A 27,163-nucleotide genomic window follows, 5' to 3' on the forward strand; every position below is an offset into this window, starting at 1 on the left:
TCTGCATTGGCCCTGCACGGTGGCTCACGCCTGTCATCCCAGCACTTTGGGAGGCCGAGGTGGGCGGATCATGAGGTCAAGAGATCGAGACCATCCTGACCAACAATGGTGACACCCCATCTCTACTAAAAATACAAAAATTAGCTGGGCATGGTGGCGGGCACCTGTAGTCCCAGCTACTCTGGTGGCTGAGGCAGGAGAACAGCTTGAACCCGGGCGGCGGAGGTTGCAGTGAGCCAAGATCACACCACTGCAATCTCCAGCCTGGGAGACAGAGTGAGACTCCATGTCGACACACACACACACACACACACACACACACACACACACAAAATCATTCTGCATTGACTTTCCTAAAGGTGGCAGTCCTTGGGTTGCATATTTTTATTTTTGTCCCTAATAAAATTGAAGCTATTAAAATTGTATTACATGCTTGTACTGTTTTACATAAGGTAGTATTCTAAGTCCAAAATGCCTAATTAAAACATTACAAAGGGATGCATACTGTCCATTTTTCTTTTTTTTTTTCCCTGAGAAATGCACAATTTTACACAGGAACTATCAACGAAATGGCAGCCCTAGCACCAAAAGATGGGACTAGTTCTGCATCTGCTGCCATCAGCCTTTCTTCCTATCAGTGCCTCTTACAGGTCATCTCTGTCATCCTTGTCACTATATCTATGAATATACCACATTTTCTTTATTTTAAAATCTTTCCATTTAAGATCCTTTCCACTTAAAATGTTGTCTTTGTGTTTAGCTCACTGCCAATGCTTAAACCACATTTTGTGTATAACAAAGTCAATAAGTATTGAATTAATGATGAATTATCCTATCACTATTATTGCAAAAGCAACAGTTTTAATAAGTGATAAACACTCTTTTTAAAAAGTAACTTTAGCCTGTGTTCTAGTCTCAATATTGTCACTAATTGGCTGTGGATTTAAGGCAAGTCACTTAACCTCTCTAGTTTGTTTCCCAGTCTGTAAAATGTGGAGTTGGCCAAAGTGACTATTTAAAAAGTCCCAAATGGATGAATGAATGAATAGAAAGAAAGAAAGAAAGAAAGAAAGAAAGAAAGAAAGAAAGAAAGAAAGAAAGAAAGAAAGAAAAGTTACTTCCAGCAATAATGACTACAGTTCTAAGAGGTTTTTTTAAGGTTTTATCAACCAAATCACAAAGTCTTTGAAGGTAATTAAATTGCATAAAATCCAAAGATGCTGTCCACAAATAAGGTGAAGTCTGAATAGAGCCAATTTCCTAACATGTATCCATCACCTATTAAGTGCAAAACACTGAGGTAGGCAATGTAAGTGCAAAAAAATGCATAAGACTATCCCTCGGTTTTCCAACCTAATGAGGTAGATGAATGAGTAAAAGAGTAACTACAATAAAAGGCAGATGACATAAGGCCAGAGAGGGACACAAGCAGCATAATTTAAGACAGAAAATAACCCGGTGTGATGTCTTCAGCTAGCATATGTCTTGGCTGAGAATGTGTCTGATGATCATACACAGAGACCTGGACAGGCCTCACCCCAGGCCTCCCATGACACTGTCACAGAATGATCTTCTACTTAAAATCTGGAATTTCCCTTATGGAGTTACGATGTCTCGACGATTATGGAACTTTACTACAGCTGGTAAAGATGCTGATGGCAGCATATTTAAAACTTTGAATAGTCTTCCTTAGTACTTCATATATTGAAGTAGAATCTGCATCCAATGCCCTTCAAAAACCCCTGCGTAATGAATACTATTTAAGTCAGTAGAATATAATTTTCATCATTTTAATTTTATCTGAAGAATATGCACTGGCTCTTTATTGCCTGTTACGCCAAATTCAAATTCCTCAGACAAAATCCCACTGTACCTGTGTGGTAAATGGGGTAACCATACTATGTATGACAAGTTTCTACGAAAAACAAACTTGAGATTTCTAGAAACCAGGTCTTTCAGATACCTCTTCACTTTGATATAGATAGACCAAAGAGGAATAAACAAATAAAATTTAAATTTTTTACCTATTTAATATTTTAAAAGTAATCTACTGAGTATAGAACAATTTTTAAAGTTCAGCTGAAGACTGTGACTCATGAGCTCGAAGGAAAGACATACTTTGATGGAGTGGTAACATATAATAAAAGACACTTTGGTAAAGCTAAGAGGAATAAAAGAAAGAATGGCAATGGCAAAAGCAATAGTGATGTGATCATGATCAGAAGTGGTGAGAGGGATCCTGAATAACAAATACGGGTAATATGACTATGAACCTTAGATGATGACAGAGAGGAAAACAGCCAATCAAGCAATCAGCCCATCAATGAAACGCCACCACCAACAAAACATAATTTGTAATTAGAGTAGCAGTAAAAAGGAGTGGCAACTACCTATCCACTGTATCCGTTTTAGACACAATAACCTTGGAGGAATCTATACGATGTACTGGAAGGAAGAGACTGCAGACTTAGAAACCATCGGAACAGCATTTCAGTATCCCCAGAAGCTATCAGCCAGCCATCTGGAAAGTGCTTCATGCAGAGTAATTCCAGAGCACTAAGAGGCATTACTTACAAATGGCGCAGTGCCGTTGCCAAGCTAAATCATGGAGCAACACAGCACTGCAGCTTGGATGGGATCCCCATTTGGGCATGAGCACTGCAAAGGAGCTTTAGATCAGTGGTTCTCAGTCGGGGTACCAGGGACCATTTTCAGTATTTTTAATTGTCACAATGGCATGTGGTAGACTGTAGCCAGGCCTGCTAGACAGGACAGTCTTGGATAACAAATAATTACCCAGTATCCTGCAAGTCTTTCAAATGTTCCACCAGACTTGCTGGTAGGTGAGAAAATCCGCTACTTCTTTGAATATAGAGCCTAACTGTATTTTACTTACAGACAAAGTGTTTCTTGCACTGTTTAATAGTCACTGAATTATCAAGGAATGCAACATCCTTAAATGTAAATTGAAGAGGAATTATACTTTGTTTTGTTTGCAATTGTACCAAGAGTTGTTCATCATTATGAAAAATCATGTCAACGATTCATGGCATTTAAATCACACACAATAACCAGGCATCAATCTACATACATAGATGTTACCTTTATAGGATTATATGTATGTTTATGTGTATACTTATTTACTCCTTATTTCAAAACTTCAAATAGAAAGAAAAGCTTTTGCCAATACTCAGTTGAATGTTGTTTTACTCCTCTTTAATCCAAATATATTCATTGCAGGTAGGTCCGAACACCTGATGACATCATTTTATCTCCAAGAATAGTCAACAAGCATTTACATAATAAAATACACTGAAAGCTATCTTTCTCTTTTTTTATATTAAAATTGTAACACTATTTTAATATTTAAATTTATGTGTAGAGGCAGTTATATTATTAGTACATTTCATTTCAGAAATAAAGGGGATATTCCAAAACATATTACAAAGATGCAGCATTGAATCTAACAGGGTTGGTAACAACTGCTTTGGATGCACAGAGAAACCCTAGAGAGTAGATTCCAATAATCTACACAGGAAGGTAAAGCGCAAAAGTACCAAAAGGTGATGCTAGCTCTGAAAAGGAAAATAGCATTTGCTCATGATTAGAAGAGAGAAATATAGACTAATGCCATATAGAACTCTGAAAGGGCAGCTTTTCCTGTTCTTTGAGGATGCTTCGTTATTGTAAGCGGTAACAAGGCACCAGTTCCCATGCCAACCTGAGTCAATAGCAGCACCAAACCGTAGACTGCATAAACACCTCAATATTTCTCATTCACAGAAAAGGCGAGAACTTTTTTGTCAATAACTTCAACAAAGATGAGCCCAAGTATTTTCAGAAATACTGGCGTTTCAGTGTGATACTGCATTGGAAAGTTGGATAAAATAGACAAAAGATAGTTGAGAAATCCTGAATCTGTAGAAGAATTCTGTAGTTTGTTTTAGTATTTTGTTTTTAAGGAGCTAATTTCTAGTTTGTTTCCTTCTATTTCTGTTGTCTGTAAGCAAAAAGAACTAATTTCCTTACTGGTCTAATCCCTAAACTCACTGAAGTGGAACTGAGTGAAATACGAAAAGGAGGCTGGGTGCGGTGAATCACGCCTGTAATCTCAGCACTTTGGGGGGCTGAGGTGGGCAGATCACTTAAGGTCAGGAGTTCAAGACCAGCCTGGCCAACATGACGAAACCCCGTCTCTACTAAAAATACAAAAATTAGCCGGGCGTGATAGCGCGTGCCTGTAATCCCAGCTACTCAGGAAGCTGAGGCAGGAGAATCACTTGAACCTGGGAGGCGGAGGTTGCAGTGAGCCACGATCACGCCACTGCACTCTAGCCTGGGAGACAGAGCAAGACTCTGTCTCAAAAAAAAAAGAAAAAAGAAAAGAAAAGAAAAATATGAAAAGGAGAGGAGATTATATAGCTAAAATGAGTATAAACATAGATTATAATTTCTAGTATTAGTATTTTAATTATTAGTATTAAGTATGCATTTATCATTATCATCAAGTTTTACAACACGCAGTAAGGGTAGAAATGTAGGCATAAAGCAAAGCCCTATTTGGTAGAACAAAATCCTACTTGGTAGTACTAATAACAATCAAATACCTCCAAGTCACTGTTGAAATGTTGTCTTCTCCACGAGGCCTAATGTGACTTTCTATGTAAAACTGCACGTTGCCCCAGTTCCTGTACTCCTCCTCCCGATCTCTATTATGATGTTCAGTTTTATTTCATAGCTCTCACCAGTTTCTAGCATACAATGTAATTTGCTCATTTATTATGGTTATTGTTGCCTCCTACCTCTAGAATATATTTCTAGGAGGGGAGGAACTGTTCACTATATAGTCCAGCATGCTGAAAAGTGTCTGGAACAGGGTAAAGTTAACCAGTATGTATTTGTGGAAAGAATGAACAACAGCACATACCATTTACTGAGTGCTTTCTATGGGCCAGGCACATTGATAAGTGCTTTACATAGAAATCTTATTTAATTTTTATTATAAAAGCCTGCATTGCAAGGTAAATACTATGAATACCCAGTTTATAGACGAACAAACTGGGATGTAGAGAGAGTGCAACAGTTGTTCTACATGGTGCAACTAGTGAGCAGTGGGCTGGCCCTCCAGCCCAGGCGGTCTAACTTGAAAGCTCATTCCATATTCGCCACAGCAGAAACTCAGTATAGCTCACTCTTTTTCTCCCTTTAGGGGGTGAAAGGAGTATCTGGATCAGTCAGCTCCATCGTACGTGTATGTGTGTTGTGTGCTTTTTTGGTTTGGTTTTGTTTTGCTTTGAGATGGGGTCTCACTCTGTTGCCCAGGCTGGAGTGCAGTGGTGCAATCACAGCTCACTGCAGCCTCAGCCTTCCCTGGCTCAGGTGATCCTCCCACCTCAGCCTCCCAAGTAGCTGGAACTAAAGGCACACACCACCACACCCTACTAATATTTTTGTATTTTTCAGGGTTTTGCCATGTTACTCAGGCTAGTCTCGAACTCCAGGGCGCCAGCGATCTGCGCACCTCGGCCTCCAAATGTGCTAGGATTACAAGTGTGTGGCCCTCCCCATTATTGATCCCATTGTTGTTCATTGCGATCCTTCAAAAAATATGCAAGATGGAAGACAAGGTGCAGGCAGGGGATGGATGGGAAATCTTTGTGTCTTCAAAATCTCTGTTTTGCTATGAAACTAAAACTGTTCTAAAAAAATTAAGCTTTAAAAATAATGTCTTAATGCACTTGTATTTCTGAATAGTTCAATTTTGGGGTCATGAAAGCTTTAACAGGTAATTGTTGACTTAACACCTTTACAACAATCAAAGATTTACACCTAAACATTACATGAGGTAAAAGGAAATTTATTCATCAAATACAGTAAAAAAAAAAAAAAAAATGGAGATTAAGAATGAAGCATGGTTGACCTCAGCTTTTTTGTGAGAGTTTCTATTTTCTCATTTGGTGAAATTATCTTTGAGGGACTGACCTTTCGACATTCAGCGCCATTTCCTTTGACTCCCGGCATCTTCTGCTGCATGTTCACTATTCAAAGTAGCCCAAAGGGAACCAAGACAGTCCACAACTATTGTTTTGCCGTTTAATCAAACCTGAATAAAGAGCTTGTACACATAAGGAAAGTTAAATGTGTCAAGGGACTCACTGGAGGTTACATGAAAGAGGCTGCCATGGGGAGGACTCGTCTGTTCATGTAACATGAATAATTTCCCCATCGAGTTGAGAAAGTTCTGAACACATTTCTTTCTCCTTTTTTTAAAAGACTGAAAAATGGACATAAGCCCAGAGCACTTGTTAGCTAGTCAAGCAAAGAGTGCACTCACTAAATTTGTGCATAGAAACAATCATGACCCCACAGCAAAAAGTACTTCCTTACCATGCCCTTCATAGCAGGCATTTTGAAAACTGAAATTCTGGCAAGTCAAATACATAACTGTAGCTATGTCTACTTCTGTTTAAAGGCAGAGAGAAGAAGAAACTAAGAATACTAATTCCATAATTTCAGAATGAGTTGCAAGTACAATATTGGAAAGAATATCCTCAGAAAACAGGCTCCCCAGAGGCAGGTGACCACAGCAAGTCATCAGGAGAAAAACTTATATGTTCAATTTTTCTATCATCATAGAATTCATCCATCATAAATGGAGGGAACTCTTCACCTTGAGAGGCTACAATTTAGAACGAAAGTTTAATAGGTAGACAAAATTATCACTAAAATAATTTAGGCTTGTCCAACTTTTCATGAAGTTCCCAGGCCTCCGTATTTTCAGTGTTATAAACACTTGAGCTCCCATTTATAAGCCCTGAATCCATTTCATGTCTCCCGAAAACCAAAATATTTAAATTAAAATACAGGTAGCTCAGATTGTCTGCCTCCCACAGGAAGACCATTTATGCTAAAACGTGCTGATTCTTATAGAGTGACTACCCTTTTAAAATTAAAAACTGCATCAGTGAAAGAAAATTACAACCTATATTTATCATTCAAAAAGAAGCTAGAAACCTCAAGTAAAAACAGGGCATTTTTGTTTTGAAAAATCCAATTTTTATTCTCGTTATATAACAAAGAATTTTAACGTCTCCGTAATCACAAAAAGAAAATGCTGTTTGGATTAAAAGCAGTAGTTACATGCCACTCATTGCACTCCAGACAGTTCTGACCTTTTTGTAAGAGACCAATTTTGTATTTCCATTTCTCCTACCTGAACTATTGCACTGGCTTGAGAGTTGGGCTCCTTCCTTCCAGTCTTGACTCTCTAATCTATATTTCATGCCATTAACAAGAATTATCTTTCTAAATCGTCATAATCATTTCATTCTCCTACTTGGGAACTTTAAACAGCTCTTTACTTAATAGAGAATAAGGCCCAAACTTCATACTAGAGCATTGAAGAAACCCCACAATCAAACCTCGTCTTAACACTCCCAGTCCTGTACACTCCACACACTCTATGCTCCAAGGACTAGAAGCAGATAAAGTCCTTTCCATGGGCTCAGGAACCTTCCTTGTGTGGCTTCCTCATTCCCTCCACTTGGCTGCCACTGAAATTTAAAATCAGCACATGTTCTACTTTTCCCATGAAGACATTTCCAGTTCTCACAGTCATAATTACTTATGTCTTCCTTTGCATTCCCAACACACATACATTTTATCTTTAAAATGATGTTTATTTTATCATGATTAGTATTATAGGGGGTTGCCTCCATTGCCCTATTTCCCTCTATTGTATGAGATCAAAGGTCTTGTCGTGTTTAATTCCAGATTATTATAACAAAACACTATGTACATGGTGGTGGCTCAGGAAATGTTTGCTAAATGAAAGAATGAATGAATCATGTAAACATCCAGTCGGTCAATCAGTAAGAAGGAATAAGGGTGAAAGGTTGAGTCAAAGACAGGACTTTGAGTGCCTGCACTTTCACTTATAAGAACCTTAGGTTCTTATTCATAAGGCTGACCATGCCTGCTCTACCATGATAAAAACAATGAAAGAATATACACTTCCGTTATTTCACAGTCAACCCAAAATGACCTGAGATATATTATGCATTCCCAACACTGTGCGGGGCACATTGAGAGACAGAACATAAATTTCAGCTATAACTCTTACTGATTGTTCTTTATATATTGAAATATTCCCCTCCTGACTACACAAATTATTTCTTTAAAAAGGTGAGTCTGAACTACAATTTTATGATTTATGCAAGGATAAAGTCTGACATAAATTTCCTGAGAAGTCTAGAACTGGTTATTAAACAATGATGAACACACGTGAAGACAATGACCAATTAAAGACAGAATATTTTCATTAAAATACTTTATATGAAACTAAATATTTTCCCTTTTTTATATGGTTGCAAGGCTGAAGGGCAGAAAAAGACTATAACGTTTAAATGAGAAATTCTTGATGTTCTTCTGGGCACAGTGAAGAACCACAGGGAAATGATATCAGTTATGTTTGCAACATACCCAAACAGTATAGACTGAAAAATGAATGTTGAAATTCAATTTTTCGCACTATCTCTAATGGGTTGTTATTAAGTCCTGGAATTGGGACAATGCTACTAAATATGCCCATCAGCAACTTGGCTGAGATCATAAGAGGCATGCTTACCAAAGTTAGAGATGATATAAAATTGGGAGAAGTAGTGTATATATTAAATTTATATATTTAAAAAGCTTTACAAGAAACTCATCAGATTAGAAGACAGGCCTAAACAAACAAGATTACATTCATCCAGATTAAATTCCAGGTTCAGAATTTGTGTTTTTAAAAACTTAATTGGGTTATGAAAAACCAATCCACGTACATGGATTAGAAAACTATATGGTCAAATAATTTTTAACAAGAGTGCTAAGACCATTCAATGGAGGAAAAGACAGTCTTTTTAACAAATGCTGTTGTTAAAACTGGATATCTACATGCAAAAGAATGAAGTTGGATGCTTACCTTACACTATAAACAAAAATTAAAACACCTAAACAAAAGACTTAAAACTATAAAACTCTCAGGAGAAACATAAAGGAAGCCTTCATGGCATTGGCTTGGGCAATGATTACTCAGCTATGATACAAAACACAGGCAACAAAAGTAAAAGTAGAAAAAGTGGGCTACATCAAAATTAAAACTTCTGTGTATCAAAGAATACAATCAACATTGTGAAAAAGCAATCCACAGAATGGGAGAAAATACTTGCAAATCATTTATCTGGTCAGGGTATAATATCCAGAATATATGGATAACTCCACAACTCAACAACAAAAAAGGAAAAACCCAATTTTTAAAATGGGGAAAGGACTCACACAGATATTTCTCCAAAGAAGGATTACAAATTGCCAACAATCACATGAAATGATGTTCACCATCATTAGTCATTAGGGAAATGCATATTGAAACCATAATGAGGTTGCCACTTCACATTCACTAGGATGGCTACTATCAAATAAACAGAAAAGAAGAAATGGCGGCAAGGATGCAGAGAAACTGCAACCCTTGGGTACCATTGGTGGAAATATAAAAGGTGCTATAAAAACTACAAAAAACAGTATGGCATTTCTTAAAAAAAAAAAAAAACTACCATGTTATCCAGTAATCCCATATATGGGTATACATCCAAAAGAATTGAATAGTATCTAGTATAGTATCTAGAATATATAAAGAACTCTCAAAACTCAAGTTTGAACAACTGAACATTTGATTGAATAACTTTCCCATTTAAATGAACCCATGGCATGACTGAGGGAAAAGCAGAACATCATAAGATTCCACTCCCAGGCTCTTGGAGTTACTGAAAACATCTATTGGTCCAATTCCCACCAAGTAGGGAAAGGATGAGAATGTTTCCCATAACAAATCTCCATATTTTACTAAATGAAAAATCTGAAAAAGTAAATAAATAAATACTTCTAAAGACCTGAGTGTTGTTAAACTTATTATCTAATGACAGTATCTTATTGTTCCTTCAGTTTTTAATGTAGCTTTCCTTAGTTAAGAATTTACAGGAAAAGAAGGGCCAAAGGGGCCTGCCACACTGCTTACCTCACCAGCAACTATCTTCTTGATATATGTCATCACGATTGGCTGATACTAATGGAAGGAGGGGTGTGGCTTTATTAAAGTGCATCAGGAGAAACATCTTCTTAAGGAAATTTCAGTTTTTATATTATTTTATAAAAAGAAAGAGAAAGAGAGAGAGCACATGTGTGAGCGAGCTGAATGCACACATGCTCAATGAACTCAACTACTATCAAAAAAAAGCTTGAAAACATTTCTTTTTTTTATTTATTTACTTTTTATTATTATACTTTAGGTTTTAGGGTACATGTGCACAATGTGCAGGTTTGTTACATATGTATCCATGTGCCATGTTGTTTTGCTGCACCCATTAACTCGTCATTTAGCATTAGGTATATCTCCTAATGCTGTCCCTCCCCTCGCCCCCCAACCCACAACAGTCCCTGGAGTGTGATGTTCCCCTTCCTATGTCCATGAGTTCTCATTGTTCAATTCCCACCTATGAGTGAGAACATGCGGTGTTTGGTTTTTTGTCCTTGCGATAGTTTACTAAGAATGATGTTTTCCATTTTCATCCATGTCCCTACAAAGGACATGAACTCATCATTTTTTATGGCTGCATAGTATTCCACAGTGTATATGTGCCACATTTTCTTAATCCAGTCTATCGTTGTTGGACATTTGGGTTGGTTCCAACTCTTTGCTATTGTGAATAGTGCCGCAATGAACATACGTGTGCATGTGTCTTTATAGCAGCATGATTTATAATCCTTTGGGTATATACCCAGTAATGGGATGGCTGGGTCAAATGGTATTTCTAGTTCTAGATCCCTGAGGAATCGCCACACTGACTTCCACAATGGTTGAACTAGTTTACAGTCCCACCAACAGTGTCAAAGTATTCCTATTTCTCCACATCCTCTCCAGCACCTGTTGTTTCCTGACTTTTTAATGATGGCCATTCTAACTGGTGTGAGATGGTATCTCATTGTGGTTTTGATTTGCATTTCTCTGATGGCCAGTGATGATGAGCATTTTTTCAGGTGTCTGTTGGCTGCAAAAATGTCTTCTTTTGAGAAGTGCCTGTTCATGTCCTTCGCCCACTTTTTGATGGGGTTGTTTTTTTCTTGTAAATTTGTTTGAGTTCATTGTCAATTCTGGATATTAGCCCTTTGTCAGATGAGTAGGTTGCAAAAATTTTCTCCCAGTCTGTAGGTTGCCTCTTCACTCTGATGGCAGTTTCTTTTGCTGTGCAGAAGCTCTTTAGTTTAATTAGATCCTATTTGTCAATTTTGGCTTTTGTTGCCATTGCTTTTGGTGTTTTAGACATGAAGTCCTTGCTATTTTATAATAGCCACAGCTGAGCCAGCAAATGACACTGTTGTAGCTATTATATATATAATTAAAATTATACCCTAACATTTCATTTTAGAATTCCATATTAAACCACTGCCATCTTTAAGCTAAAAGCACTTCAAAAGAAACATATTCTTGTTATGGTCAACTAATTAAAAGTGCATTATATTTGGACCAGAAGAATCTATTTCCATGCACAGGCTAAAGACAGCCCGGGGAAATGACTAGTGAACCTTCAGATGAGATGACATTTTAATTTTCCTTTATATATCACCATCTCCTACACCTAGCTTCATAACCATGTCAGCTCACTTTGTCACCTGCTATATTACATTAAGACAATGTGTTTATTTTCCCACCTTTTCTTCTAGAAGTGGCCTATGACTGACATTTCAGGGGGAATAGCCTTTACTTGGAAATATTCTCTTTTAGAAATAGTACTCCAAAAGTATATTCCAACCTAAGCTTCACGTAAACATAATTTAAAATGCAGCTTTTTATATAAGGCATTTTATATATGTTTTTTAAATGCCTTATAATAAACACTTATGTATTCAATTCAGCTAGATCACATATACAATTCATAAGTAATCTAGATAATTTATAAATTTTATACACAAAATTTAAATTATATACCTAAGATTTTCATAACATAAATTAACACATACTATTTATATGCCCCTAGCAGAATATGCTTCAGAATCCATGAATCCATTGAAATAATATGCAAATGTTATATCTGTACATACATGTGCTTAGCTTTCCACAGTTTCTTAAAAGAATCTGTGAATCAAAAGAAGTTAAGAACCACTAGTTTATTCCCAAATGTCCATCATATTATTTAAATACAAGCAGCATCTCTGAACAGGAGACATAAGACCCTCTGACTTTTAGAGGGTTAAATAACCATGCTGCTTTCCATTTGCATCTACACCTATACGCAACTGAAATTGATTGACCACATTTTCTTCCCCGCCCCCCCCCGCTTTTAATGACTCATTTTTAATTTCCACTTAAATGCTAAATAATATCTACTTTTAAAGGGTGTTTGTTTGCACATCACACCAACCTAAAAATTACATCCCCAAGAAAATGTTCCCAGTCAAGCTAAAAAAAAAAACTTAGCATATATGCTGAAGAGGCTGCTGTTTGGTACCTTGGTTAGTGCTGAAGTAGGCAGTAAGAGCTGGAAATGCAAAACAGCTTCTCTGACTTAGAATTATATCAATATTACAGTTCAAGAAAATCACATTATTTAAAACTATAACATGCTCATAAAAATTCAAAAACTGGCTCTTTTTTCTGTTATAATATGCTGAAGAGCTACAATGATTCAGTCATCTACCTGAAAGCTTTTGCTTCAACTCTTTTTAAATAGGTCTCACTACTTCTCTGTAAATGGTTTAGAGTAGGACCTTTGGTCTCATTCATCCTTCTGTATGGAGCATCAGACACAGTACCTGCGAACCCAAAGCAATTCAAAAAGTTTTTTATTAATTAATATTGTATGACCTAATTAAATCCTAAAATTTAAGCTTTTGGAAGCTATCCCAGCGTGCACAGTTTAAGTATGCTCTAAAATAACAGAGGGGCAAAAGTAAGCCATCTTAGGGACATGTGTCAAATTATTCCACACAACTATCACTTCCAGTAACATTCCAGAGTCATCTCAAGGTAAGTCCATGCTAGCAAATATAGAAGTCATTAGGCAAAGAACGTGAATTTGCTTAAGATGCAGAGGCAAAAGTGATCCCAATATCAATCACCTTAAAGCTTCATAATTGAAATGAGTCTGGCAATTGTCTCAGACACACACACACACACGTGTATGTATATAATGTATACATATTATATATGCATAATATATACATATTATATATGAACAGAGTAGAAATATACAGCTAAAATTATTTTCATATACAAACCAAAATGAAATTTTAAAGAAAAGAGAAGCATATAACATCACACAAGTAGAAGGAACTGCTAAGAATCATCTAGTTCAAACTCTAATCTGGCCCATTACCTTTCAAGCATTCAACTAAGTTTCCTCTCCTGTTTTTTAAAGGCCTCTAGGATTATATAATGTATATCAAGTGTAAGGCTTTCCAAAATCATCCTTTATTCACTTATGCAAAATAAGAAAGAAAACAATGTGAGAAAAGATGAGTATTCTCAAATCTGGCAGTGTCTGCTGATAACTTCTCAATGTTAGATCAGAGAGTTATTGGTACTTTTTGTCATTCATGTCCTGAAATCTTCAAGTACACCAGGAATTGCACATGTTCCCAAACCACCATTTCAAATTAGCACCAACAGATTGGAGTTAATAGCATATAAAACACATTCTGCAGAATTTAAAGCTTTCAGGCCAGCTCTAATAAATAGGTAGCCATGCCTTGATTTGTGGTTATTATCCTACAATAACATAAAAATTAGTTATCCAGGTAAAGAGTAGCTCTCCATTTTTTAGTTGGCTACCCACCCCCAATTCCAAAAGCATAGGTCCATCATGTTCAGATTTTAAAGTTGAAAGAAAGGCAGACACCTCATGGAGGAGCCCGGAGACAGTTGTGAATAATGCTGCCCCATCTGAGATAGAACCTTCTTTTGTTATGTACTGGGCACTTAAAGAAAAAAAGTACAAACTCTGTAATGGCAAAAGAAAGGTACAAAAAATGCAGGATAGAAGCAGGGCCTTGAGAATATATCTAGGAGTTAGAGGAAGAAGGTGGGAAGACGGCTGAGACAATGTACAGCATGGGCTCTGCAGACTGGGCAGGGAGAAAGTAACAACCAGTAGGCAAGATAAGGAATACAGTCAAATGAATGAATGAGTGAATGAATGAATGAACCAACATAGGAACCAATGAACATACAAATAAAATGAATGAATGAATAAGTCAATGAGTGGGCATATAAATGAAAGAAGTTGATGAATGGTAGGCTGGAACTAAGATGCAGACAGTCCTAAATGTCAGGTAATGAGTCTGAATTCATCCGAAAAAGCAGGATGAGAAAGACATTTCTTAGACTTCTGCAGAGCACGGTCTGCCCAACTGTATGCACAGACCTAACTAAAAGCAATGAGAGTTCACGGAAAGTTTTTCCCTCTATGAAATAAGTCACTGTGGAAGATCATTCAGGGAACAGCAGGCAGAGGATAAGAAACAGAAGTCTTACAACAGGTCCAAGGACTACGGGCTAAGCCACTAGGTGGTTGTTTTTCTGATAATGCACATACTGGAATTTTGGATTTGGGTTTTTTTTAATTGATATGTAAGTCACGTGCTGTAATATTCATGCTTCTAAAGTATACAATTCAGTTGTTTCTCATATATTTGCAAAACTGTACACTCATCACCACTATGTAATTCCAGAATATTTCATCACTCAATACGGAAACTCTGGCCCTATTGGCAGCTACTCGCCATTTCTCCTCCCCTGAGTCCATGGGAATCACATGTTTTACTCTTAATATTAATTTCTCCTTTATATATCTCCCCAAAGTGCATATAAGGACAATATAAGGACATCTGCACAAAGCAGACTCTCAGTAAAAGATACATGATTATTTGCCAAAGAAATACTGTCAGAATTCAGGAAGTATCAAGACAATTTTCTTTGCTACCCACCTGATGTGGCATTTTTACTCTCACATGGCGAGTAGCAATTTTCAAGGTTCATTAAGTTTTTTAAAGTATCACTTGGTTTCCCAATTGCAAAAGTTTAAGTTGTTTTTCTCCCCACTGGATACCATAACAGCCTAAATATAGTGGCCAGATCAAAAGACGGTAAAAGTAGATGGTGCACAACTAATAACCCAATTCAGCAACCACAGCCTTAGATCATGATCGATTTTTCCCTCCAACCTACAGAGTGAAACAAGTTCTGAGAATGCACAGGTATTTCTCTGCAAGTCCCTAGGTGGAAGCAGTGGGTTATAGGCTTAGCTGACTTCTTTCTCCATTTTAAAGTCATCTAAGAAGGCGTTTCCATTACATTTTGTAGATAATCTACTACTGCGTTTTGGAATGGCTCTCTGGTATTTGGCAGCACATTTTTAAAAAAGTAAATCTCCAAATTCCTCTCAGAGATTATTTCCCTGAATTTTAGAAGAAATTTCATTTAGGCTTTATATGTCATCCCCCATTACACACACAAACACATACTTTTTTTTTCTTATTTCTGGTAAAAATGTAAAATACCTTAATTATAAAAAGATAGTCCTTAAGATAATTAAATCCAGATGAATAAAAATATAATATGTATGTCTTACTCATTTTCCTCATTCTGTGCATACGGCCAAGGGACTAAATTTACACACAGCACCGAGGTTGTGCACAGTCTTCCTCTGTCCCATCCTCACTCCGCCCCGAGTGCTGCACTATGAGAACAATACACCCTCTTCATATATATTCGCTCACTACTTATGAAAGATATTTGCATTAAAACAACTGTTTTCATAATACTAAGCTTCTAGGATTTAAAAAAAATAAAGCCCAAACTGAAAACAAAAAACAAAAAACCTGACTGCATTTTGGTCAGTTCACCTCTTCCTATAAAGTATTTTAAAAATTTATTTATTTATTTATTTTATTTTATTTTTTTTTTTTTGAGACGGAGTCTCACCCTGTCGCCCAGGCTGGAGTGCAGTCGCGCGATCTCGGCTCACTACAAAGCTCCGCCTCCCGGGTTCACGCCAGTCTCCTGCCTCAGCTTCCTGAGGAGCAAGGACTACAGGCCCTGCCACCACGCCCGGCTAATTTTTTGTATTTTTAGTAGAGACAGGGTTTCACTGTGTTAGCCAGGATGGTCTCAATCTCCTGACCTCGTGATCCGCCCGCCTTGGCCTCCCAAAGTGCTGGGATTACAGGCGTGAGCCACCGTGCCCAGCCAAAAATTTATTTTTAAAAAAAGTTTAAATACTTTGCACAGTACCTAAATTTCTTTGTACCGCTCTCTACAGACAAATCATGTGGAAAGTATTTGCTAAATGCTCAGGTCTGTCAAGTTTGCTAGACACAATCTAATCCCTTTTGAATCTTCTCTCAGTAACTCAAGACTTTGTAAAGCTGCGGGACAGTTAAGACAACAGGGACCCAGGGGATGCAGCCTTCACAATCAGTCACAGCAGCCACCAAACCCCTGGCCAGAGCTATACAGAGGAAGGGGTTTTATCTTCTTCCTTCACAATGCCTGAATACGCTCAAGGGATCCTCCATAAATAATTCATTAGTAGCAAAAAGAATATGGTCTAATCAATAAGGAGTAATAGCGAAACTCACAGCAGGTTCAGGGGACTGATTGGGTGTTACACTAATGTCTGATTAAGCTTCCTGGAAAATTTTAATTGTTCATAGCCCAGAGACCTAAAATTAACCTTTTAACCTTCTGTTATAAAGGGTCTTTCTCAATGGACCAAAAAATGTTTATAAAATATATCAAATGAAAATGGGAGGCTAACATGAGTATTTCAATACATAGATTTTCTCAAGATCACACAGAAAAACAGTTAGAACTTGGTTGACTTCATTCTACCTAAAACATTCCTAATTCAATCATATTGTCTAATATTTAATGATTATTTTCCAGTGGGTGTTATAAGGGCTTTATAACACACTTTCATTTCTCAGCTATCAATTCCCTATTTTCCAGAAAAGGAATTTGGAAAACTCTGCACTCTTTTTCTCTTTTTCTAGTAATTCCCTTTGTCAATTCACAGCAAAACAAACTGCATGCCATAAGCATTCAAGAAGCTGAGTTTGAAACACATTTCTTTAACAAAAATGATAAATTCTGGTTTTATAATTACACATCTAGAATTTTAAATTAAAAATTGTTTATATGTGCTAATATCACACAGAGAATCCAAGATGGTTAACAATGGTGGGTTATAGAAGGCCTTAATGACAGGCTTATTTCTCCAGTTTTGTTTTGTTCAAGCTAATGTTAAAAGAATTGAATATTTCATCACACTCTGAGAAGACAGCAAAGAATCCTGCTGGCGAGTAAAGAGTAGCTGATCTAAGCTTTTTAATATGCCACGGACAATCCTCGCAAAGATATGAATTACCTGTATTTCACTCTGCAATGATGTAGCTCTCCCTTTCATTAAGATATTCTTTTCATCATGTATTGGTTCATCGAAGACAAAACATAAGAATGGACAAATCATTCTTTAGTTACATAAGAATATTATCTAAAGCCAAGATCTCTTTTAAAAGGATGAATGAAGAATGCACATATATACAAAATGAGAAGAATGCACATATATACAAAATTTGCCAGTAATGGCCAGTGAGGTACAAGTGCCAGGTTTCTGCTGAAACGCTTCGTAAAACAGGTAAAAGCATGATGGGTTCTGGGGATCAGGACCTTTCGCTTCAAATCCCAGCTGCACTGCTTTGGATGCGTGTTATTTTGGCCCAGAAACTTTTCTCTAAGCCTGTTTCCTCCTCTGGAAAATTATTAATGATATTCATCTTGTACAAGTATTCTTTGGGACTAAGAAAAAATAAAAGACTTACATTTTCTAGCAAACAATATAAGCTCAACAAATGTTAGCTTTATTGTTAGTACTAGTACCAGTAGTACTAGCACCACTAGCAGTTACTGCAAGTGTGCAACAGAGAACCGAGAAGTGGTAACAGTAATGCTTCACGCATCCACCATCTTCATGGAATGAACTCCTCCACAGTGGATTATTTTCCTGTTAAAGGTTATACTTCAAAGCATCAAACCTCCTTAATCCTGCCCATTTGGAAGGAAATGCTATTTATTTATTTATTATTTTTTGGAGATAGGGGTCTCACTCTGTCACCCAGGCTGGGGTGCAGTGGCACAATCACAGCTTACTGTAGCCTCAAACTCTTGTGTTAAAGTGATCCTCCTGCCTCAACCTCCAAGGAGTAGGGACTACAAGCACATGCCATCATGCCCCGTTAGAGATGGAGTCTCACTATGTTGCCCAGGCTGCTCTTGAACTCCTGGCCTTAAGCCACCCTCCCCTCTCGGCCTCCTGAATTGCTGGGATCATAGAATTGAGCCACCAAGCCCAGCTGGAAGAAAATGCATTTTAAATGCACATCATGGTCACTGGCTTGCAGAGTGGAGTGTATCTTCCTTGGTAATTCAGGACCATCTTTAGGATCAACACTTACTGTCTTATATAACTTATGACAATAGAGGTATTGTCAGGGGCTACCCAAGTGGGCAGGCTTCATTCAGGTGACCTATCTGTTCAACTGCTGTGTTTTTCTTGAAGCTGGTGACTCTGTCAGGAAAACTCAGAACAATTCTCAGAAAGGTTCATAGGACACTAAATGTCTTAGGGTCACGTGGAGCTAATACATAAGGGAGCAGTCGCTTGAACCCAAAAGTATCTGGCTTGGAAATCAACTCTCTCTAGCAACCCATACTGAACTCAGCTGTCACTGTATACACACAACAGAACTGGAAACTCTGCAAAAGATCTAGCAGGATTTGAATTCCACATGATAGGAGCAAATGTTGAACAGGGCGACAGGACAGCTACCAAAAAGCCTAATGGTAAAACAAAGACAAACAATTATTTCTCAAATTTTACCATTTGTACGGATATTCAAAGGAATTTTAATGTCTTAAGCACACCTTGACTGAGTGGTGCATTCCTATGATTACTTACTTTCATTTTACTGTCCTCAATTCTCTCCTTCACAGTTATGGTAGCTAACAAAAGTAACAGCAGCATAATGTCTATTAAACATGTACAGTGGGCTGGAAACTGTAGTAAGTCCTTTACAGAACCACAACCCCCCGAATGTACTCAGAATTCTGAAGTAAATGACTAACATGCCAACGTAAACACATTTTTTTTAAAAATCTTCATTTAAATTTATTAAACAGTCTAGAATTCATAAACCAATGTAAAAACATTCAAGATTTCCATTTAGTCAATACATCTCCTGGAATACAACACTAGCTCCTGTTTAAACCCTGGTGATTGAGTTCTATGTTCAGCAGAAGCAGAGTCGAGCTGGAGGCAATGAAAGACTTATTTTGAAACAAAGTTAAGTTTCCTATAAAGAAGAAAAATTATGCTTAGGTGCATTCTCTTTTTCAAAGTTTTCCTCTTCCTTACTCTCGCATTTAAGAAATTACCTTTAAGCAAAAAGAACTTGCTCAGAAGACAAGTCACTAACAACCAGGCATCACTAGCCTCGAACCTAAGTATACCACATTCTTTTTTCTTTCCTTTAGCACCAGAAGGATAGCTCTCTTCTTGATTCAGTAGTCCCCCTTATCCTTAGGGGATACGTTTCAAGACCCTCAGTGGGTGCCTGAAACCACAGATAGTACTGTACCCTCTATACTCTATGCTTTTTCTTATATATACATACCTATGATAAAGCTTAATTTATAAATTAGGCACAGAGATTAACAAAAATAACCACTAATAAAACAATTATAATAATATACTATTCCCAATCTCACAGATCGATTCTTCCTGTAGATCTTAGCAACCTCAGCGTATGTTTTTTTTCGCTCCTTATTAAGTCGGGAACTTTCACCTTTTCACTGAATGAAGCACTTTACAGCTCCTTTTTGGCATATCCAAATTGACAGCGCTAGTCTTGCACTTTGGGACCATTATTAAGTCAAATAAGGGTCACTTGAACACAAGCACTGTGAGACCGCAATACTCCATCTGATAACTGAGGGTGACTGCTAGGTGACTAATGGGTAGGTCGTGCATACTCATGGATAAGCTTGATGAAGGAATGATTCACATCCCGGGGGACACGGGATTCCATCATGCTTCTCAGAACAGTGCACGACTGTAAAACTATGAACTGTTTATTTCTAGAATTTTCTATTTAATATTTTTATACTGTACTTGACCAAAGGTAACTAAAAACACAGAAAATGAAACCTCAGATGGGGGGGGACTGCTGTACTTTCAGTAGAGAGTTCTCGTAAGTATATTGCTCTTTTCTGGACACCTACAAACACAAATTGGCCAGAACATCATGAAGAATGTTTAGTGTGAAGACAAGTAAGAAGGGCTTGGTAATCTTAGTTCCAACCTTTGGCAGCTTCTTCATGGAGAAAAACACGAGGGTAGGAAGTTCTGTGCAAGTCTGGCTGTGCAACCAGCCTCTCAATTGTGTAAGACCCACATGGAATGGTAAGAAATAATTGCCACCACAATGGCCAACAAAATCTCACTAATGTGAATTAACAGGCAAAAAAGCTAACCTGGATTACATTATCCTTTTTAATGGAAATACAGTTGTAGTATATTTAATACACACACACACACACACACACACACACACACACATGCATCCTCCAATTAGACTAACAGTGTAGAGGGTCTTGGGACCTGCTTAAAGGATAGGGACTCTTAGTGAATCATGCATTACTGCATGAAATACATCTTCCCAAAGGCTTCAAAACAGGTGCCTTTCTTTGTAAGTTTAAACAGTGTCCTTGCAGTCTTAGGTATACAATAGGATTCTGAGTCAGTTCTTGCCATAACACATTTTGAAAGAAACAAAGTCAAAGCAGGATAGGCATGCTTTTCACACCTGTAATCCCAGCATTGTGGGAGGCCCAGGAAGGTGGATAGCTTGTTCAAGACCAGCCTGGGCAATGTGGCAAAATCCCATCTCTACTAAAAATACAAAAAATCAGCCAGGTGTAGAGGCATGTGGCTATGGTCCCAGCTACTTGGGAGGCTGAGGTGGGAGGATCACTTGAGCCCATGAGGTCAAGGCTGCAGTGATCCATGTTGTGCCACTGCATTTCAGCCTGGGCAACAGAGCGAGACCCTATCTCAAATCAATCAATCAATCAATCAAAGCAGCACTATGTGAATCATCATAAATGTCCAATTCGTAAAGTCTAAATTCTAGATTCTGCTTATTCATGCTTTGGGACCCCATAAGACATTCTCCAAGCCTCTATGCTTCTGGATCCTCCCATCTGTTAGGTCAACACCATTTACCTATATGTCTAGAAGAATGCTCCACTACATCACCCCACAGAATGGCACAGGATCAAGATATTGAACATCTGATTTAATGCAGAAAAAGTAACTTTCCCAAAGCCTTGTGCTTTCCAGCCAGGCACTCGTTTCCTCACAGAACAGCAGCATGGTTAACAAACAGCTTCTAGAAGTGCCTGTAAAGATTGATAACTTTAGCTGGAGGAAAAGCTGGAGATTTTCTTCTCCATTCCCTGACTGTACTTATAAGCTACTTACTGCAGCCCGGCAAGGCTCTCCTCGCCTGGATGGACAGCCTCCCTGTCGAGCTGACAAGAGCTGACGGATACACCCGCCAGACGATTACTAAAGATCGGGATGCTGCTACCGCCATGTCCCTGGCACTCTTCAGGGCAAGCCTGGGTACCAATGTCTTCTCTTATTCACGGCAAACTCTGACATGGAACCAGCCTAAAAATTCTAACACAGCCCCTTCTCAATTAAATGTATTGAATATGTTTTTGGTATTCAAAGCTCATTTTTATGTTTGCAATAATGTCAGTATGACTGATCCATTATTATTAAACTACAGTTTTTAATGAAACTCCATTTCACCATAGCATCTAAAATACTGCAGCTGAATTTGATTAATTATACCCTAGAAGAAAGTAATAACAGATTTCCCTATTTCAAATACAAAATGGGAAGCTCCTGTTTTATTCTTCTAATTGTATGAGAATGGGCAAAGTAATATACCCTCCCTGTCAACAAATTTCAGAAACTTGCTTTTATCTTTTTGTTTTTCCTCCAGTCAGAGTCCTTGTTAATGACAGAAGCATATCATAATTTAATTAGCTGACACCGACTGGCAATCTACCCACTTCTTTCTAATTGGAATCATTTCATAGAACTATCCATAAAGGCCCATTTTGCATAACTAATAACCTTCATAAACAAGACCTTTGGAAAACTGCTGACTTTAATGGAAAGAGATAGAACACTTGGACACAGGCACCATGTTCCCACTTCACGGAAGACTAGGGACACAGAATTTACTCTGCAATGTATGTAACAGAGCTCATTCGGGAAGCATGAATCAGGTTTCCCGGATCTGGACAGCAAAAAACTTCCAGAAAGTCAACTTCCCCACTGCCTCACAAAAGCATCCTGATAGCTGTGTACAGTGGAAAGAACACAGGCTTGAAAATCTGAATTCTTCATTCTTCTTTCTTTAGACAAGGTCTCACTACGTTGCTCAGGCTGACTACAGTGGCTATTCACAGACTCAATGACAGTAAACTATAGCCTTGACCTCCTGGGCTCACGGGATCCTTCTGCTTTAGCCTCCTGAGTTACTGAGACTACACATGCCTGGCTCAGATCCAAATTTTAATCTGAGCTACAATGTGACCTTGACCAAGTTCAGAAACTTCTCTGAGCTTCTGGTTCTTATTTGCAAAATGAAAGCAATATAACATCTAACTCAAAAGGCTGTCAGGAATATTAGTTATAACGTATGTAGTGTCAGCAGTGAATAGCTCAATAAATAGCAGCTTTTATTCTCACAATTATTACATATTAAATTTGGCTAATAATACTGAATTGTTGGGATCATATTAGATAATTTTGTGCAAGTGCTTAGACAATTAAAAGGCAATATAGGCATCTGAGCTTCACCGGATTAAAGAGAAGTTTTAAAGTGCTGTTCTTATATTTTACTTGTTATGATTATTGATTAACTGCTATATACTCACCAAATGTTGCTGCCTTCAATGAACCTGAGATCTTAAGAGCACAGGCTTGGGAATCAGGTGACCAAGTGTGAACTCAGCCTACTTTCTAGCTGTGTAACATTCAGTAAGTAGCGTAAGCCACTTAAATTGACTTTCCGACCTGAGAAAAGCAGCTAATAAAAACAAACGGCATTCATCTCACAGACATCACGGAGGTTAAATGAAACCTTCCATGTAGACTGCTAAGCACAACGTCTGGCACAAACTAAGTGGTCGTATATGCTAGTAGTTATTATTGAATTAGTGACAATCCAAGATCGAATCTGATACAAATGAGGAAGTGAGACTTAGAAAGGTCAGAGTCTCACCGATATTAAGGAGTAGAGGAAGGAATTTTATTCCAGGTCTATCTGACTTCAAAACTCATATTCAACCCTAATGCTTTTAAATCACTCTTAAAGCAGGCTCAGTCATTATTTTCTAATATAGTTATTGAGTATTTACAGGCTGATCAAAGTGCCAATTGTTGAGGATACAACCGCAAGAAGGTAGAGGGCATCCCTGCCCTCAAGGAGCGTACCTATCTGGGAGAAATAGATAAAGGGCAAGACAAGAAAGCAGGCCATGTTCTCTGATAAGGAAAATACACCAGCCTAAAGGTGCACCATGCAGGAAGAACAGGGAAGTGAATAAACGTGAACTTTTTAGAAGAATCCAGGTAATAAAACAGGTTATGTTACCTTGCACTTTGACCTTTCCCTAAAACTAAAATTTCTAGGGATTTCCAGCAACCTGGGACATTTGTGTATCAAAGAATCAAGCTACAGAACTGTAAATAGACCAAAAAGAAGAAATGCTTATGGCCTGACCTCAGTAGAGCAGGTAACTGCACACGTGAGTTAGTGGCAAGGGTTAGGGAAAGAGACCTCTGTCCAAACAAACCTCCTTCTCCGCCAAGTGCCAACACCCATCCTTCCTTCAGCAGTTAAAGAAGAGACAGTAAACACCAATAGCTTTCTTAGAATGGAGGGTATGCAGACCCAGTGCAGGGTAAGGCATAACTAACAGAAGACCGTCTTGGGGGTGAGTTTTGAGGAAGACAGAATAAACTAGAAGTGAAGCGGAGTATGGAGAACCAGTCTGGGAAGCAGAGAATAGAAAGGAGGCAAACTGCCCAAGAATCTAAATAATGGGGCCTACACACCATGCTAGCCAGAGCCACATACTCTAATTCACCTAGAATTGGCCCAACAGCACCAATTCTGAGAGGAGGAAGGGGAAGGATGGCAGAAGAGAAGAAAGCAGCAGCTGAAAATTTCAACAACTCTCCAAACTGTTCCTCCCTTGGTGAAGGCTGATGGTGTCGCCCGTCTTATCACTGCAGCAAACTGACACGGGGCCTGCAGACGGTGCTGTGTGGCTTCTGGAGTTAGAGACAGGCCGTTTTCTTGTTAATCGGCAGGCAGGCGTGATAGTGTTCGGCAGAGGACAATCTGTTCGAGAATAGATTCCCCCTCACTTCTTGCGTTGGTGGTGGAAGCACCCGGAGTATTTACAATACACCATTTTGCGTCCATCCGAGTCCATACGTTCGCTGGTCAGGTTAAAACTGAGGCTGCATGGCACATTTTTTCACTGTAAACAAACGCCGCCTCGGCAAACCCTAGGGGAACGGAGGGGATTTTGCTCTCTTAATAATTTCCCAGTCCAAGCAAAGGCTCGCCTTCAGGAACAGCAGCAGCTTCGATGACTTATTGCCGGAGAAAGGCCATACCTCTGGGGATTCATGTCAGGAGCCACAGGTACAGCCAGGGGAGCAGCCCTCATTTTATGTGAGACAGGGAAAGAAGCTAGAAAACAGCCTCCATGAAGAATATGCCTTTATAACATGTTGAAAGTCATGTAAATCAGGACGTGCTCGGTGGTTATAATTCCATCTATTGATGGCAGCTGCTGCTGCAACAGGGAGGCCGGCTAGGGCTGCACACTCCATGGAGGCGGTGGGAGCCTCACCCATTCTGAGTTGGGGCAGGGGCTCCGTGGGTGCCACTGCAGCCACTCAAACCGTGGCTGCAGACCAGGCTTCCTGCTCTATGGAGCAGGCAGGAGCCCTGCCTTCCTGGGTGGGGCTACAGCTGCCCAAACTGCGGCTGGAGATTCGAGCTTCCCTGTGCTCTTGGTGGGGGGCGGGAGCAGACAGGATCTGCCCTCCCGGGTAGAGCAGCAGCCTCTCTGCTGCGGCTGCAGACCTGGGCTTCACGCTCCATCTAGTAGGTAGGAGCCAGGGACAAGCGGGAGCCCTGCCTTTTCTGAGTTGGTGAAGCGTGAACTCCCCAGGTCCAGACCAGGCATCTCTTCAGCCTGCACCCTGGAGGGCCCGGGAAGACCCGCCCCGCTCCCCACCCGCTTCATCCCTGCAGGCTCGGGGGTGTCTGCTCCAGCTGCCTGGCCACTCTCCTCTCCAAGTGCCTGCTTTAATCTCCGACTGGGGTTGGGGCCGAGCCCGGGGCAGCAGAAGGCAGACAGATTCCTGCGTGGAAGGGGGAAGTCCCTGTAAGGCCCCTCCTTCAGACCAGGGAGGGCCTGAAGGCTGGGGGCCAGGCTGCCAGTCCAGGACCGGAGTGGGGACTTGTGGTGCCTCCTCTGGGTGCCCGAGGACCACGGGCCAATAGGAAGGAACTTCCTTCCCTCTGAGGTCCATAAAAGCCTCAGGTTCAGCCAGAGCAGGGCACCTAGAGACAATGGGCGAACCAGCTACAGAGAAGAGCTACCTTCTCTGCTGAGAGCTTCAGAGACCTGCAGAGATGTCTGAACGACCTGCTTGTGGAGAGGAGCCACCATCTCCAGGGCCTCCTGTCTGCTGAGAGCTCAACACTCCACTGGATGACCTGCCTACAGAGAGGAACTACCCACTGTGGGCTTCCTCTGAGCTGCCCTAACTCTCAATAAAGCTCCTGTTCATCTTGTTCAGCTTCCACTTCTCTGAGTACCTCATTCTTCCTGGACACAGGACAAAAACTCGGGCAAAGGTGCCACCAGCCACAGGGGTTTCTGGCCAGAAAAGCGACACCCCAAAGATCACATAACACTATGATTTGGAGGCAAAGAATAGAGGAACATGGAGGGAGGAAGAAAAGATGGAGAAAAATCTCTTAGGCATACATGCCTGCTGTTCAACAAGCACTGTACTAGGCAAGGTACACAGGCCATCTCCAGGAAAAGATGACTAAGTGACTTCTGGAGTGAAAAGCACAACTGCCATCCTAACCCTCTCCCCAACATTTTCCAGGGATCAGCCCTTTACTTGTTAATAAGCAAGGAGACAATGCATCTGTTGCAACTGTGCCATCAGAGGACACCAGGGCCGAGTTCCTGCAGCACTTAACTAGCCTAGGGCACTTGAAGGCTTAGCCTGGTGTTCTCAGGTGAGTGGCAGGAAAACTCTACAACTCAGGGCGGGTCCCAGGACAAATGCAGCTGATGTCAGAAAACTGTGTTTGGCAATGCAGTTAGAGACAAGGAGTAGACGCCTCATTTGAGAATCATTTCTCAAAAGAAAAATCTAGAAATGTGACAGTAGCTGGAGGAGGATGTGGGGTCAGTAGAGATGAAAAATATGCAAGGCCTGATTTTTAAAATCCCTCTTGTTGCATTTCAATTAAATGATTAAAAATGAGCACTAAAAAGAACCATGGAGATCTATATCAAAACCCTTCTTTTCTCTATGAAGAAACTGAGATGCAGAAATGTTGAGTGACTTCTTGTCTGAGACACCTAGCTAATGAAGAGCAGGGCTGGACTTAGAATTTAGGATTCCTGTCCCCAACACTGGGCCTCTGCTCCATCTACCGCAATGCCATGCCACGTTTCTCACTCTGCTGTGACTGATCCTCAATTTTAGTTTTAGTTTTGTCTTTACTAATATCTTTCAAAATACCCTAAAGAGAAAGGTATCAGATTAACCAGAAGAAGTGATCATTTTTTTTCCTTTCAAAAGGAAAACTTTAACTACCTTCACCAACAAAGGGATTAAGTCTGCTCTATGATGGAATTGCATTAAAAATAATGAGGCAGATAAAA

General features: G+C 39.3%; 1 protein-coding gene and 1 long non-coding RNA gene across 3 annotated transcripts in view; both read right to left on the reverse strand.

Annotated features, from left to right (window-relative positions):
• The window catches only part of SMYD3 (SET and MYND domain containing 3), a 745,729-nt gene that overhangs the window by 362,574 nt on the left and 355,992 nt on the right, over positions 1-27,163 (reverse strand). The window lies entirely within an intron of this gene.
• LOC134731920 (uncharacterized) overlaps positions 1-27,163 on the reverse strand; it is a 73,483-nt gene that overhangs the window by 32,129 nt on the left and 14,191 nt on the right. The window contains exon 2 of the long non-coding RNA XR_010114647.1: positions 1-27,163. This exon is cut by the window's left edge and continues 15,167 nt beyond it; it is cut by the window's right edge and continues 7,152 nt beyond it. This is a non-coding gene — a long non-coding RNA (uncharacterized lncRNA).

This window comes from Symphalangus syndactylus, chromosome 19 (genome assembly GCF_028878055.3).
Source record: "Symphalangus syndactylus isolate Jambi chromosome 19, NHGRI_mSymSyn1-v2.1_pri, whole genome shotgun sequence".
Lineage (NCBI taxonomy): Eukaryota > Metazoa > Chordata > Mammalia > Primates > Hylobatidae > Symphalangus > Symphalangus syndactylus.